This window comes from Malania oleifera, chromosome 5 (assembly GCF_029873635.1).
Source record: "Malania oleifera isolate guangnan ecotype guangnan chromosome 5, ASM2987363v1, whole genome shotgun sequence".
In the NCBI taxonomy this organism is placed as follows: Eukaryota; Viridiplantae; Streptophyta; class Magnoliopsida; order Santalales; family Ximeniaceae; genus Malania; species Malania oleifera.
Genome location: NC_080421.1, coordinates 20390197 through 20408512, shown reverse-complemented (window position 1 = coordinate 20408512; position 18316 = coordinate 20390197).

Sequence of the window (18316 nt, the reverse complement as noted above, 5' to 3'; positions counted from 1 at the left end):
TAGGAAAAAACCCAAAGTAGCCGTTTTATGACCGTTGGGGCTTTAAAAAAATAGTTTATTTTGAAAAAAAAAAAAAAAACCATTTTTCGGCCACTAGGGGTGCTTTCTACGCGAACACCCTTTAGTTTTTTAGGCATAATGTTTTATATACAACTCTATATTAGATGTTTTTGGTATTAACAAAAAGCTAAGAGAAAATCACACAACTGTCATGTTGAACACCTTTTAAGATAATGAGTGATTGATTGATAAAATCGCTCATCAATGATACAGAAGAAACATGAAGGGAATTTTTCTGCTGCAAACATCTTTTAGTATTTTGGGCATTAATTTTTCAAAAGAACTCCAAATGGAATGTTGTTCGTATCAAAATAAAGTTAAGATAAAATTCCACAACTTTCATGTTGGACATTTTTTTAAGATGAGAACGGATTGATCAAAAAAGTGTTCATCAATTCGATGGAAGAAACATGAGAGGGATTTTGAAAACTTTGTTTTGGAGTTTTTCATTCCAAAAATGATTTTTGCCCTTGTTTTGATTTCAAAACCAATTTAAAACCTTTTGGTAAGATTAAACTTGTATACCAAAGGTTTTCTTTGAAAGGTTGGAGTTCTTAGGGTCATTCTAAGGTCATGGTCATTTTGAGAGATTTAAAAAGCTTCAAATTTAAATCATGATGACATGCATGCACAAATTGAAACCTAATAAATATTACAACTGAAAAAATTTCATAAGCCTTCAAGCTTTTGCTCTCCTGATGACCATGGAATACACCAAGAAGATGTGTGACTCACTCGAAAAATAAGCAGCTCAGAAGTTATCCAAAGTATAGGAGTTATGTCGTGCAATATTCAGCCCAAAGGTCAGATCGTCTCCTCAAGGAAAGTGGTTTAATCTCAAATTTTACGTATTTCCAATCGAAAATAAAAAATTACTGAACTCAATTCATATTTAGGGTTTTCAAGATTGTTCGAGATTTCTTTTGACAAATTAAACGAACATGCAAATTAAACCCTAATCCTAACATGCACTGAATTAAATAATGAGAAACGGAAATCCTATGTTAACAACCGAACGAGAATTGAAACACGCGTTGAATTGAATATGATAACTTTAATACATAAATAAAACACACAACTAAAATAAACTCATTTGAATACAACTTCAATAAACGCCATAATTTTAGCGCTAATAAGAACTCAGACTTCAATAACCAATCTAGATCCTAAGAAGAAAACATTTCTTTTTTATTTAGGGGATCAACCCGAGTCTAAACATAACACTCAACCGAACACTAAATAAATACAAAGAAAAGAGAAAGAAATTAACTTTAATTAAAAGACTTCAAACAAGATAAAAAATTTAAATTTTAATTAAAATTCTACCACACTAGTAACATCCAAACAAACTTTGGAAATTAAAGCTTAAAATAAAATTCTACCAAAGAAAATAAACGACAATAATTTAAATCCTTAAAAACAATAATAAAAGGAGACAATTAAGAAAGAAGAGAATGAAGAAAAGAAATTAAAAAAAAAAAAGGAGAGAGAGTTGGGAGATGCAACAGGAGCCTGGGAGCACGGCTGGCAGCTGGTTGTGGCCATGGTGGATCTTCGGCTGGGCAGTAGTGGCTGGTGGCTGGACTAAGGCTGCAGCAAGAGGTGCTCGGGTGTGGGACTCTCGAGCAAGCACAGCACAACAACAATGATACAGGGAGCTCTCAGGTTAGTAGAACCAGGAAGAAGGAGGAGCTCTCAGGTCTTCAGGAAGAGGGAGGTTGGGAGTAAGGAGGTAGCAGTAGAAGAAGGAAGAAGATGAAATTAGCAGGGAATGGCCGAAGCAGAACTGGTAGCTGGGTGCTCACGACAAAGGAAAGGAGAATGTGAAGGAAGAGTAAGGAAAAGGCAAGGTAAGGAGAAGGAGAAAGGAAAAGGGAAAGGAAGTTGGAGAAGAGTGAGAGTAGGGGAAATGGGAGCTGCGGCTGAGAGAGAAGAGGGAGAGAAGGGAGAATGAGAGAGTTAGAGAGGGTCCAAGGAGAAGGGAGATAGAGAAGGGTAGAAGAAGGAGAGGGAGCCGCAGGGGCTTACCAAGAAGAAAGGAGGAAAAAAAATTATATAAGGGAGGGGAGGATGAGACCTACCCAGCGAGAATACCCGACTTGGCTGTATGGCCAGGTTACATCAAATTTATATATTTTTTTATTTTTCATTTTCCTTATTTCTTCTTTTTTTTTTATTTCTTAGCGAACGAACCCCGTTTTGACTCTCTTGAGCCCGTTCCTCTCCAAGCTCAAAACATGGAAATTGTAGATAATCTTCTCATCTTTATCCAAGATTTTGAATTGTCTCGATCACAACTCGGATGGGAAAATTATGCTTAAATTACAAATTGGTGCTAGTTTTAGCTCCCGAAAATTTCCTGCGATAAAAAATATGCCAAAAATTCATAAATTGCTTAATAAAACTAAATTATTATAAATAGGACACCTTGTTAAAATATTGAGAGTAATTAAGCATTTAATTAAAAATATAAGCCCTAATGCACAAATTAAAACGTCTAATTGCGCAATTTAAGTGTGTAATCACACCCCCCCCGGGACAAACGTTTTGCTAGTCTCTAGCAAATAACGTGAATGAATTTCAGGGCGGTATCCTCACTCACTCGAAAAATGAGCATCTCAGAAGCTATCCCAAGTATTGGAGTTACGCCATATAATACTCAGCCCAAGGCCAAGATTGTCTCCTCAGGAAATGCGTTTAATCTCAGATTTTACGTTCGTCCAATTGAAAATAAAAATGTACTAAACTCAGTTCAGATTTAGGATTTCAAGATTGTTGATTTCACTCTTAACAAATTAAATAACACGCACATTAAACCCTAACACTAGCATTTATTAAATTAAATGCAAGAATGAAAACCCTAGCCTACTTAAGGAAATATTGAAACATACATTAATTAAAAATGGCAACTTTGAGCATGGAATTAAAACACAATAATGGAAACTCAATCAGATTCAAAGCACACTAAAAACCGGAACTTTAACACAAATCAAGAACTCAAACCAAAATTTAGTACCTTAAAAACTTAAACAATACCCAGACAAGATAAAAACACGAACTTTAACAAGAAGGAACCTAACTAAACCGAACTTCAACAAAAAGACTAGATTTTTGGAAAAACTTCAAAACAAGAACACTTTTTTTCTTTTCTTTTTTTATATTTTATAATTTTTTTTCTTTTTCTTTATTATTATTTTTCAAGAAATAAAACGGAATTTAAATTAAAAGAACGATAAAAAGCCACTAATTTAAATCTAATAATAACTTGAATTAAAAACAAGATAAGTAAATAAAAAGAGAATTAAACTTCAAAAAAAAAAATTAAAACCTCTTGAACAAATATTCAAATAAACTCTTCAAGAATTTAATAAATAACTAAATAAAAAAAACAAAACATTCAGTTGCAATTGGAATTAAACGAAAGAAAAGAAAAGAAGAAAGAGGAGAGAGAGAGAGAGAGAGAGAGAGAGAGAGAGAGAGAGAGAGAGAGAGAGAGAGAGAGAGAGCCATGGCAAGCTGTGACGAGTAGCTGGCCGAGAAGCTTCTGTGATGGTGGCCTCGGGTTGGTGGTCTGCTGCTGAAGAAAATGAGCTGAAGTGGAGTTGCTGGCCGAGGGTGGAGCTGGTCTGAGATGGAGCTCCAGCTGGTGTGGAATTGCATAAGCTAGTCAGCGCTGTTGTGCTTTGACTGGAACAAAGGAACTCCACCGGCTGCTGTGGTGCTCGGATTGCAAGGCAGCAGCTGCTCTGGTTGGAGTTTGCTGGATGAGAAAGTAACCTGTTCTGGAGAAGAGGAGAGTTCAAGGGAGAAAGACTTAAGATAATTGGGATAGAGAGGGAAAAAGAGTGATCAGAAAAAAAAAAAAAAAAAAAAAAAAAAAAAAAAAAAAACAACAACAACAACAGAGAGGAAGAGAGGAAGAGAGAAAAGAACAGATCAAGGGTGAAAGAGAAGGGAAGATGGAGAGAGGGGTTGGTGCGCGGGGCACACCCACGCAGGAGAGCAAAGAGGGATTTAAATAGGAGAGGGATGCTGCTGCCCTAGGAGAGACCTGCGACCCGGATAGATCCAACCCGACCCAGCCATGCATGGCCGGGTCACATCAAGTGCCATTATATTTTCTTTTTCACTTTTTTTTTTTCATTTTTTTTTCTCTGCGTTCGCAACCAAGTTTGACCTTCCTAGAGCCCGTTTCACTCAAAACTCAAAACACAGAAGTTATAGATAATCATTTCCTCTTTCTCCAAAAATTTGAATCGTCTCGATTAAAGCTTTGACGGAAAAGTTGTGCCCGAATTACAAACAAGTGCCAGTTTTGGTTCCCGAGAATTTTCCTGCGATAAAAAATTACCAAAAATTCATAAATTATGCAATAAAACTCAAAAATGATAAATACAGCACTTTATTAAAATATTGAATGTAATTGGATATTTAATTAAAAATATAAGTCGTAAAGCCTGGGTTAAGATGCCCAATTACGCAGTTTTGGTACTTAATCATATCCACAATTACTAAATCCAGAAAACATTAAATTAATACCCATGCAACACAATTATACCATTTCACATACAGGAATATAACTGAATTTTACACAAGTTCGTTCATATTCAATGCACACAATTCCAAAGCATGTCACTCATGCAAGTTTCATCATTATATAGCATTTAAGAACAATATACTCTCATGAAGTTAACTAGTGGTACAATTCAGAGTTAATGCAGTCATATAAGTTCGAGTATAAACAGGTGCAATCTAGAGGAATATGTGATGTGTGTGACATATTACACCTAAGATACCAGTGGACACATACAGAACGGTCATTTTGACTCAGCCTAACTGGTATACCCTCAAAAACACTCAAAAAGAATGGGTTCAGTCATCATATATGAGGAGGAGTGTCATGATCAAACATCCCACATATTGTAATGAACAAATGCTAAGTATATGGAGTGGACTAGTTTACGAAGGATTTAGTCTACCAATGAGATGTCGGGTCCTTCACCATAACATTTTCTCACCTACTCGCTATGTCCAACCAAGACCACCCTAGATTAACTTATTCAAACACTTGGCGTGAATACATCCGAGGCATTAAACGGTTGAAGAATCTTCATACATGGAGAATATGTGTCATGTCCTTGATTTTTTTGTGATAATTCTATGGAACAAGTATTAGCATTGCATTTCATGTGCATTTCTATTTCTTATTCTTTCTTCTACTAATTCTTCATTTTTAGTCTTTTCATTGTCAATTAGGACAATCATTACACTTCTTTTGTTGTCTTCATATCATCAATAGCAATTAAGCTCGAATAGTAGTCCACAAACTAAGTCTATTTCTAGAGGCGATTCAGTCTTTGCATCTTGAGTAGGCTACAAGACCTAGGTTTCTATCTCCCCACTAGATGTCACCTCTAGACTAGCAAATCAAAAATAGAGACTAGTGTTCAAAGAATCATCCAGAAGAAAAGCGAATTGAGTTTTGTGAACTCTGATTTGATGTTAACACTCAAAACGATGATAAATAGTTCAAGGATACCTCACAAGGTGTCATAGTCGCCACGGGTGTTCTCTCAGTGCTCACAAGAAACCATAAGTGCAATGAATCACGTGAATTTGTCTATTCAGCCTCATGAGATATCGTGTAAATACAAGAGTTTATATAGCCATATTAACACGAGTGTACTACCAATCAATTTTTCGTGGAGTTACAAAGTCATATAAAAAGAAACTACGCATAAATGACTCGAGTGTGTAATTCTTAGGTTATATGCAAGTATGTGAAGGGTATATGTAAGTGTTAATCATGGCAAAATCGTTTATCTTCAATACTCTTTCTTTCTTTTCTCCTTTTTATTTTTTTATTTTTTTTTTATTTTTCTTTTTTTTCTTTTTTTTCTTTTCTATTTTATTATAAAACCCAACAAGTATATGTGCACAGTGTCACATGCAAATGCTCATCCCCCCCCCCTTCCCCCAATTAAAGTGGAACATTGTCCCCCATGTGAAAGCATAGGGGAAGTAGAAAAACTGTGCACAGGAGAAGTAGGGCGTACCTGGGTGGAGAAGTAATGGAAAAGAAAAATTGAACTACAAGAATATGTATCTAAAAATTAACTAAAAATAAAATAAGGTAAAACAAAATAAAAAGGAAGGGAAAAAAAACATCATAGTTGTCTAGCGAAGGCTTTGGAGGAATGTCGTCTAGTAGGTGTAGGTCTATAAATTGAACTAGCGGGTCTCCAAATTTGAGTCGCCACAATGAATTAGTCTTTATACCTACATGAAAGTTAGCCTCAAATGAATTAATACTCTTCAAAATACCAGAATTAATACTTCTTTACGAACTGGTTTTTGAGGAAAAGTTGTTGGAACAATTACTTTTAGTTATTCAGAAGCATTAGCATTAAAAACTTTACCTGGTTCTTTGAAAATTAAACATTCACTATTCTGCTCACCTTTTTTATCGAGTGTACCAATCATCTTACCACTACAAGGATTTGCTTCAGCATCGGACACCTCGACATTTATTCCAATCGGGAGTTATGGTTCCACGGCTGCCAAGCTTTGAGGATAAGGTACCACAGGTTGGTACTCCTTATTAATATCTGCCACCTCATTAACCAACTGCTTCACTTCTAGGCTCGCTTCCTCTAGTTTTTCTTATACTTCATCTGTCTCAGTCGTAACTTCTAGTGTCGAGACAACTGGTTGTCTGTCGATGAGCATCTCAGGTTAGGAAACTTCTTTCCAGCTTCTCAAAGTAATTGTGGCCTCTGCTGTCTTAAGAAAAACATTATGTATTTGTTGTTGTTGCTTTTGGCATTCTTGAGGACTAGGTCGAGGTTCCACCGGAAATTCCTATTTTTCTAAGTTATCCAACTACGTGCTATCGCATTAACGGTATCCCGCAATTCATTTATGTCTTGAGTATACTGATTGATTTGAATTCGCATGAACTGTTGGAACATATTCGCCATTGGCATCATGTTATCATCAGGAAATCCTAACGGCGCACAGCTCTAAGGGATCTGTTGTGGCTGATATTGAGGCGAAAGAATGTCTGGATAATATGTTGGCTCAAATTTATCTCCACCACTGATTGCGATAGGTTGTACTGACATGGGTGCCTGATCGTATGGTGTATTCCATTGTGGGACACTTTCAGCTAGGTAATCAAAGAATGATGGTGCCTGATTTGGTTCCTCACAGAAGAGTTCTCCGTTGCACATGGTCTGGACAAAGTACTTGTAATCAAGAGTAATTGCTGTAATGAAACAATTAACTAACCTCCATGATTCAAACCTATGATGTGGACAAGTACTTAGCAGATCCTTGAATCTTTCCCAGAAAGCCCAAAAAGTCTCGTCACCCTATTGTACAAACTGAATGATCTGTTCCTGCAAAAATTGAGTTCTCTGTGAGGGACAAAACCTATGCAGAAATTCACACTTCATATTAGCCCAATTAGAGATAGAGTGAGGTCTCAAAGAACTAAAGCACATCTGCGCCCTATCCTTCAAAAAAGCAAGAAATAAACGCAATTTAGTAAATTCATTAGTTCTAGCACGAGAGAAAAAAATATTGCAAGTTAACTCGAACTCCGTCAAGCGCCGATAAAGGCACTCAGATTCCTTCCCATAGAACTAAGGTAACAACAACTTCCTCTCGTGCTGCATCATGAAATCAAGTTCTTTATTAGGTAAAACAGTGTAAGATGGTGCAGTGATGTATTGAAGCTACAAAAAATCCATGAGTGTGCGTGGTGCAGGTGCAGCCATATTTTTCTTTTCTTTTCTTTTTCAAAACTCAATTTATTTCCTTTTTCTTTTTTTTCATGAGAATAATTAAAATGACGGGATAATTTGAGACTAAGACCATCATTCCCCGGCAACGACGCAAAAAACTTGACTCTCTCGAAAAATGAGCATCTCGGAAGCTATCCTAGAATAGGAGTTTTGTTGTGTAATATTCAGCCCAAAGGTCATATCGTCTCCTTAAGGAATGTGGTTTAATCTCAAATTTTACATATTTCCAATTGAAAATAAAAAGTTACTGAACTCAGTTTAGATTCAGGGTTTTCAAGATTGTTTGAGATTTCTTTTGACAAATTAAACGACCTTACAAATTAAACCCAAATCCTAGCTGCATTAAATTAAATAACAAGAAATGGAAATCATATGTTAACAACCAAACGAGAATAGAAACACTCGTTGAATTAAAATTGATAACTTTAATATGTAAACTAAACACACAACTAAAATAAACTCATTCGAATACAACTTCAATAAACACCAGATTTTTAGCGCGATCAAAAACTCATATTTCAATAACCAATGTAGATCCTAAGAAGAACATTTTTTTTTTTTTTTTTTTTTTTTTTTAGGAGATCAACTCGAGTCTAAACATAACACTCAACCAAACACTAAATAAATACAGAGAAAAGAGAAAGAAATTAACTTTATTTAAAAGACTTCAAACAAGATAAAAAATTTAAATTTTAATTAAAATTCTACCACACTAGTAACATCTAAATAAACTTTAGAAATTAAAGCTTAAAATAAAATTTTGCCAAAGAAAATAAACAACAATAATTTAAATCCTTAAAAACAATAATAAAAGGAGACAATTAAAAAAGAAAGTGAATGAAGAAAAGAAATTAAAAAAAAAAAAAAACAGAGAAAGAAGGGAGAAAGAATTGGGAGATGTAGTAGGAGCTTGGAGCACGGCTGGCAACTAGTTGTGGCCGTGGTGGATCTTCGGCTGGGCAGTAGTGGCTGGTGGCTGGACTGAGGCTACAGCAAGAGGTGCTCTGGTGTGGGACTCTCAGGCAAGCACAGCACAGCAACAATGATGCAGGGAGCTCCTAGGTCTTCAGCAGAACTAGCATAAGGGAGGAGCTCTCAGGTCTTCAGGCAAAGGGGGGCTAGGAGTAAGGAGGTAGCAGTAGAAAAAGGAAGAAGAAGAAATCAGTAGGGAATGGTCGGAGCAAAACTAGTAGTTGGGTTCTCACGACAGAGGAAAGGAGAACGGGAAGGAAGAGAAAGGAAAAGGGAAGGAAAGGAGAAGGAGAAAGGAAAAGGGAAGGGAAGTTAAAGAATAGTGAGAGTAGGGAAAAGGGCAGCTGCGGCTGAGAGAGAAGAGGGAGAGAAGGGAGAATGAGAGAGTCAGAGAGGATCCAAGGAGAAGGGAGAAAAAGAAAGGTAGAAGGAGAGGGAGTCACGGCTTGCCATGAAGAAAGGAGGAAAAAAAAAAATTATATAGGAGAGGGGAGGATGAGACCTACCCAGCGAGAATACTCGACCTGGCTGCATGGCCAGGTCACATCAAATTTATATGTTTTTTTATTTTTTTTTCCTTTCCTTCTTTCTTCTTTTTTATTTCTTAGCAAACGAGCCCCGATTTGACTCTCCTGGAGCCCGTTTCTCTCCAAGCTCAAAACATATAAATTGTAGATAATCTTCTCAAATTTCTCCAAGATTTTGAATTGTCTCGATCGAAACTCGGATGGGAAAATTATGCTCAAATTATGAACTGGTATTGGTTTTAGCTCCTGAAAATTTTCCTGCGATAAAAAAATGCCAAAAATTCATAAATTGCTTAATAAAACTCAAATATTATAAATTGGACGCCTTACTAAAATATTGAGAATGATTAGGCATTTAATTAAAAATATAAGCCCCAATGCACGAATTAAAACGCCTAATTACGTAGTTTAGCGCGTAATCACACCTCCCGACTAACGTTTCGCTAGTCTCTAACAAATAACGTGAATGAATTTCAGGGCAAAATCCACAATTACTAACTCCAGCAAACATGAAATTAATGCCCATGCAACACAATCATTCTTATCTAAGGTACAAGCTTGATATAATCATCCTTATCTGAGGTACAAGCTCTCATGAACTCTTTAACCTTGCATTCTTCATTTAGTCCTGAAAATACATCACTTAACATAACATGTTAAGATCTACTTGTTTGTTAGCATCAAAATAGGTTATTAAGCCTTGTAAGGCCAACAATCTCCCCCTTTTTTATGATGACAAACAAGAAGCAAAAATTGGATTAAGCCTTAAAAAGACTCCCTCTTTCAATAAGCATCATCTTAACAATATTTGCAAGATCAATATCAATTTCAAAACCTCTTTTATAATCATGCTCATCACTTTATTCAAGTTCAAGTTTATCAATCAACATCAAGTACTTCTCCTCCTTTTGATATATTATGTTCATGCTCAGTTTTTGCAATTTGCAATGCTATGCTAATTTTTGCTTTAAAACTTCTCCCCCATTTAACATCCATCAAAAAGGAAAAAAAAATGATTAAGTTCAAGTAAAATCACATGTTGAGCATATCATCAAACATACATATCAATATATGTACTCACTCAATTTATTTTTTAATATAGCATGTGTAGTGTGTTATAACATTCAAGTATATAAGTTGTAATCTTTATTACTAACAGCTTTTTCCTTTAGACAATATTCAAAATTTCAATTGTTGATTTTATGATACCGATTTAAAATTGAATTCATAATTTCTATTTAAAAATCATGATACCAATTGAGAATTGATACCAATTGAAAATTTAATTCATGATACCAATTGAAAATTCTATGAATTGATTAATAGGGAAACAATCATAATATAAGCAATATGACATAACACTCCCCATGAATTCAATACATTCAGTTTTGTTATCAATTTTGCTTTCATCATCCCATGTTTCAAAACATTGATTCACATCATGTATCAAATATCAATATCATGCTAATATTATCAATGTCATACTATGCTCATAGATATAATCGTACTTGTCATACTTAAAAGACAAATTTAACTTTTAGATTGTGATACCAAGTGAGCTTTGTAAAATTGTGATACCAATTAAAATTTTTAAAATGTGATACCAAAAATATTCGTGGATACCAAAGACTTTATAAATACCAAAGTCATTATCACATTATACACAGCTCATGCATACCAATATAACCATTATATCTCTCAGAACTCATGGATATCAATATAAAAAGCAGTAAGTATATCCATGTAATTCATCAATAGCATGCATGATCAAGAATTCATCCTATATCAAAATTCATGCTTATACTCAATAATCTCTTGCTCAAATTTTCAACATAGTGAACCATAAATTTTCAATATAAGTCAAGTATATCATGTAGCATAGGTATGTAAGCATGTAGCATATAGCATATCATATAGGCATGTAAGCATGGAACATATAGCATTTCATTCTCAAATATCTTTTAAAAAAAATTTATACAGTCACGTGTCAATAGAGGGCAGTCATCTGTCACTAAACAACCAGGTTTTTAAAAATGAACAGAAGGGTGACAGTCGCCTGTCCATATGATGACAGTCGTCTGTCCATGAACAAACCAGTTTTTCAATATACACAAAAGGTGGACAGTCGTTTGGCAGAACACTCACAGACGGCTCACTGGTCACTAGCAGTCGTCTGTCCATTACTTGACAATTGTCTGTCAGTCTTCTGACTTGTATTAAAACACTTCAAAACATGCCAGTCGTCGATCTCTGAACAGACAGTCGTCTGTCAGCAGGATTTTCCTCATTTGAACATGTTTTTGAATTCTCTCATCTTTGCTCATTTAGACTTAAAATCTCAATTTGATATTTTCTTAATATTTTCTTAAGTTAAGCTTTGTAAAAAAAAAATCATCCTATGATTTTTCCAACAATGTCATTTTGAATTTGTTATAATAAGCTTCTAAACTCATCTTTTAGTTTTTCTATTAGTTCGTTTGTTGATCATGAATTAAATTATTTTCTCAATTTTTAAAGGGGAATGACTTAATCCATGGAGTTTTTTATTTATGACCTAGTCTTTCATCTTGGTACCCATACTTTCTTGGGTCAGATTGGTTTCATAAAAGATGTTTCTTTAACTCTCCATATTTGTTTAGTTTTCACTCCTTTTCTCTTAAATGGACATTCAAACTTTCACTAAACTTGTTCCATTAATGGGCGGAACAAACCTTTACAACACTCCTTGGGTAAGGCTAGAGCCCGCCTTCTCCAAACGATATCCCCTCATCTGGTCATTCCTTAACTAGGCTAGAGCCCGCCTCTCTAAGCAATATCCCCTTGATTAGCCAATGATCTAAACAACCCTTGGAATCGTCAATCTACAAGATAAAGATCAAATAGATACGTACAAAGAACTTGCTCCTTAAAGAGCTGGTTATTACAACAATTACAACACAACTAATATACTTCAAAGTAAATCACAATATGGAATAAAACTTGAAGCTCAAGGGAGTATATCACCGATTAATTCTTTCAATGATTGAAAGATTTAGAATTTGTAGCACAATTCCGGTGGAAGAAGAACAGCAACAACTCAGTTGAATTCGTGCACAATATATGAGCTTAAGAGCAAGAGACAGCCTTGAGAATTTGAGAGCAATTTGAGAGAGACTATGAATTTTTTTCAGAATTTGAATTCTTGGTGCATTGATTCAATGATCTTTGAGGCTTATTTATAGACTTTAAAAAGTGTATAACTTGATCCCCAAGTGGCTTGAAATATTCCCCAAGTTTCCATAATTTTTAAGCCCCAAACAACCTCATTTAAAAATTTGATTGTTATGAAAAAATTCAAAACAGCTGCGTGACAAATGACTGTCCATTTTGGGCAGTCATCTGTCTAGTTAAACTAAAGGGCCAGTAGGGTGTCAGTCAGCTGTCCAAACACGCATAGACGTCTCATTTTTCTTTGACAATCGTCTGTCAAGTTCTTGACAGTCTTCTGTCATGCTGTCAACTTCGAGCACCCTTCGGTATTTTGGTCATAACTTTTTCTGTACAACTCGAAATTTGATGATCTTGGTCTCAAATGAAAGCTAAGAGAAAATCATAAAACATTAATGTTGAACACAGTTTAAAATAAGGAATTTTTTATGGATAAGAATATACATAAATGCGGATGTAGAAAAATTGACAACATTTGAGAAATCCTCTTTTTGGTGCTTTTCATTCCAAAATTGATTCTATTCTTTTTGAAATAATTTTTGACCTTATAAAAATATTTTCCAAGTATGTTCAAAGGTATCTAGCTCCAATAAATTTACCTAAGAACTTCATGCATCCATATTGAAATTCTTTGAAGTACTTACATGAAATTTCCTAGACTTTTTCAAAACTTGAATTCCTTGAGGCCTTTATACTTGTTTCATCTTTCTTTGAGCTTTCCATGTTGATAACTTGGGCTTTCATTCTTTGAAGATTTTTCTTTAATATCAATGCTCTAATGATCTTCAGGCTTTAAAACTTTAAATCCATGCTTTAAGCTTGATATAATAATCCTTATCTGAGGTACAAGCTCTCATGAATTCTTTAACCTTGCATTTATCATTTAGTCCTAAAAATACATCACTTGACATAGCATGTTAAGATTCACTTGCTTGTTAGCATCAAAATAGGATATTAAACCTTGTAAGGCCCACAAAAATCTCGAGGAATGTGTGTTAGAATTGGTGTTTTCCCAAAAGGGGGGGTGAATTGGAATTTAAAACTTTTTCTCCTAGGTTAATCTATCCTACAACAGTATATACACAACCTAGGGTCTATCTATTCAATTTCCAAATGCGTAGATAAATATAATGTGAAATTTAAGTCATACGCATCATTCACCCATAACATACATGTGCGGTAAATATAAAGTGCGGAAATATAAATGAACACACGATATGTTATCGGGGTTCGGCCAACCGTGCCTACGTCCCCGCCTCAAGCTCGCAAGCAGGAGGATTCCACTAATAGCTCACTTAAGGGTAGAGCGGCACCGTTTACAACCAGGTCAAATTAACACAGGGCTGACCTCAACCTTAACCAGGTCAATTAGCAGGGCTGACCTCAACCTACACGCCTTAACAGGACGACACACCTAGCTTTCCTAACCGGGTCTAAGCCAATCCGGGACTATTCCAGGGCTAGTCTCCCTCTTCAGGCCCGTGCCTGGAAATACAACCAAAGTGTATTACAATGAAATGGTACAGTGATTGTGCTTTCAAGTAAAGCAGATAAGTACCCAAATTCGCGCAATAATACATTATATGATTCAATATGTAAGCTGAATGTGGTCTAGATGATTCAACTCTTAAAGGTATTTTCTATTGGTGTAAAGCGTACGTGAGAGTGTCAAACAAACAATATTTGTATGACAAGATATTCAACAAATAGTTTCACACAAAGATATCAAGTCTTATGTATTTCAATCATTAAGATATCTCAAGCATGTATGTATTAAACGATGTATATGCTTGGTTTGCAAAAGACGTGTAATCTTTGTATTCAGCAAATAATATATGAGTGAAAGAATATTGCAACAAAGATTTTATCACACTAACAAATATCTCATCAAATATTTTCAAGATAAAAACACAGTAGATATTTGAAAATGTTTTTGCAACCAAAATGAAAATACCCTCTTCTTAAGATCTTGCAATGAAGATGCAAGCTTAGAAGATCTAACAAAGTTTTCTTAGGAAATGCTTATTAGCAAAAGCCTCCTAAGAATCCTAAGGTTTGGCTCTCAAGAAAATCACCTCAAACAAGTAGCATAAGGAGAGCAAACCTATTAAACAAAACACTCAATCAACTTACAAAATATGTAGGCAATGCTAGAAGGTAAGTATGAGTGGTTTGAGTAATAAAATGAGTAGTATAGGGTTTTATTTTTCAGAGAATTTTTCCCTAATCAAGGTGGCTAATCTCTTACTAAATTTCTTAAATGAACTTGTATATATAGGCAAAGGAGAAAATATGACCGTTGGGGACCTATTGGGTATTATTAGAAAAGTTTAATGACGTTTAAGGCATTTTAACCCGTTTTAGAAAAATATTAACCACAGTAAAAATTGGACCAACCCGAGAGGTCCGGTCGACCAAAACTGGTTCGGTCGACTAGGACTCAAGTAGCTCGGTCGACCAGGGATATTTTGAACTGAGTGGCTCGGTCGACCAGAGAGGGCGATTTGCCAAATTTCCAAGGTTCGGTCGACAGGGGCCTTTTTGAACTATAGGGCTCGGTCGACCAAGCAGTTGGGAATTCTCCCAAGACCCCTCAGTCGACCAGGTAGTTGGAGTACAAATCTGGTCAATCGACCGGGAGGTCAAAGAGTTGACTCCCAGGAGGTTCGTTCAACCGAGGTCAAATGACCTATAAGGGCTCAGTCGACCGGGTCTGGGTCAAACAGTTGACCCGGACCGGTTTCGGTCGACCAAGCCAAGAATGAACTGTTTTGGCCGGTCGACCGAAAGTGCACCAAGTGTGCATTTCGGTCCCTTTTTGCAACATATAAACCCTATTCAAGTGCCTATTACATACAAGTGCAAAGGTGAGTGTCCTAAGGTCACTTAGGGTCCAATTTGAAATCACCAAAAAAGTCCGGTGTTGGTCGACCGAAGGTTCACCCTAAGGTCTTTTTATGGTTCGGTTTGAGCTTACAAATTAAATCATGCATGTGATGTGTGTGAGCTTATTACAAACCGAAAACCCTAATTACTATTACAGACAACTTCAATGAAAATTATTACAATTAAGAGTTATGAAATTGTCTTCAAGCCTTTCTTGCTTTGTGCACATCTTGATCTTATCATTCTTGATTCCTGCACAAAACTCAACCACTCATTAGATACAATGAGTATTTGTCATAATCAAAACCGGTCATGACCAATAAGGTCAACAATGTGTGATGTGTGTGACATATTACACCTAAGATGCCAGTGGACACCTACAGAATGGTCATTTTGATTCAGCCTAACTGGTATACCCTCAAAAACACTCAAAAAGAATGGGTTCACTCGTCATATGTGAGGAGGAGTGTCGCGGCTAAACATCCCACATATTGTAATGAACAATCGCTAAGTATATGGAGTGGACTAGTCTAAGAAGGATCTATCCTATCTATGAGGTGTTGGGTCCTTCACCCTAGCATCTTCTCACCTACTTGCCATGTCCAACCGAGACCACCCTAGATTAACTTATTCACAAACTTGGCATGAATACATCTGAGGCATTAAACGGTTGAAGAATCTTCATACAAGGAGAATATGTGTCGTGTCCTTGACTTTTTTGTGGTATTTCTGTGGAGCAACTATTAGCATTGCATTTCATGTGCATTTCTATTTCTTATTCTTTCTTCTGTTCATTCTTCATTTTCTGTATTTTCATTTTTAATTAGGACAATCATTATACTTCTTTTGTTGTTTTCACATCATCAATAGGAATTAAGCTCGAATAGTAGTCCATGAATAGTCTTCGCATCTTAGGTAGGCAACAAGACCTAAGTTTCTATCTCCCCAGATGTCACCTCTAAGCTAGCAAATAAAAAATAGTAACTAGTGTTCAAAGAATCATCCAAAAGAAAAGAAAATTGAGTTTCATGAACTCTAATTTGATGTTAACACTCAAAAGGACAATAAATAGTTCAAGGATACCTCACAAGGTGTCATAGTCGCCATGGGTGTTCTCTCAGTACTCACAAGAAACCCTAAGTATAATGAATCACGTGAATTTGTCTATTCAGCCTCATAAGATGTCGTGTAAATACAAGAGTTTATATAGCCAGATTAACACGAGTATACTACCAGTCAATTCTTCGTGAAGTTACAAAGTCATATAAAGAGAAACTACGCATAAATGACTCGAGTGTGTAATTCTTAGGTTATATGCAAGTATGTGAAGGGTATATGTTAGTGTTAATCATGGCAAAATCGTTTATCCTCAATACTCTTTCTTTCTTTTCTCCTTTTTATTTCTTTTTTTTTTATAATTTTTTTCTTTTTTTCTTTTTTTCTTTTTTTCTTTTCTTTTTTATTATAAAACCCAACAAGCATATGTGCACAGTGTCACATGCAAATGCTCATCCCCCCAACTAAAGTGGAACGTTGTCCCCAATGTGAAAGCATAGGGGAAATAGAAAAAAAATGCACGGGAGAAGTAAGGCGTGCCTAGGTGGAGAAGTAATGGAAAAGATGTACTTGAAAATTAACTAAAAATAAAATAAGGTAAAACAAAATGAAAAGGAATGGAAAGAAAAACATAATAGTTGTCTGGCGGAGGCTCTAGAGGAATTTCGTCTTGTGGGTGCATGTCTATAAATTGAATTAGCGGATCTCCAAATTTGAGCCACCACAATGAATCAGTCTTCATACCTACACGAAAGTCAGTCTCAAATGAATTAATACTCTTCAAAATACCAGACAATACGTGTGCAGATTGAATTTCTTGTTTTAACAAGAAAGAGTCTTTATTTAGCATATTTTCCAGGGAATTGACTTCTTTACGAACTGGTTTTTTGACGAAAAGTTGTTGGAACAATTACCTTTAGTTATTCAGAAGCATTAGCATTAAAAATTTTACCTGGTTCTTTGAAAATTAAGCATTCACCATTCTGCTCACCCTTTTTATCGGGTGTACCAATCATCTTACCACTACAAGGATTTGCTTCAGCATCGGACTCCTCGACATTTATTCCAGTTGGGAGTGATGGTTCCATGGCTGCCAAGCTTTGAGGATAAGGTACCACAGGTTGGTACTCCTTATTAATATTAGCCTCCTCATTAACCAACTGCTTCACTTCTAAGCTCGCTTCCTCTAGTTTTTCTTTGACTTCATCTGTCTCAGCCATAAATTTAGGTGTCGGGACAACTAGTTGTCTGTCGATGAGCATCTCAAGTTGGGAAACTTCTTTCCAGTTTCTCAAAATAATTGTGGCCTCCGTTGTCTTAAGAGAAACATTATGTATTTGTGGTTGTTGCTGCTGGTATTCTTGAGGACTAGATCAAGGTTCCACTGGAAATTCCTCTTTTTCTAAGTTATCCAACTACGTGCTATCGCATTAAAGGTATCCCGCAATTCATTTATGTCTTGAGTATGCTGATTGATTTGAATTTGCATGAAGTTCTGGAACATATTCACCAACGGCATCATGCTATCATCAGGAAATCCTAATGGCGCACAGCTCTGAGGGATCTGTTGTGGCTAATACTAAGGCGAAAGAGTGTCTGGAGAATATGTTGGCTCAAATTTATCTCCACCACTGATTGCGATAGGTTGTACTAACATGGGTGCCTGATCATATCGTGTATTCCATTGTGGCACACTTTCAACTAGGTAATCAAAGAATGATAGTGCCTGATCCGGTTCCTTGCTAAAGAGTTCTCCGTTGCACATGGTCTGGACAAAGTGCTTGCAATCAAGAGTAAAAG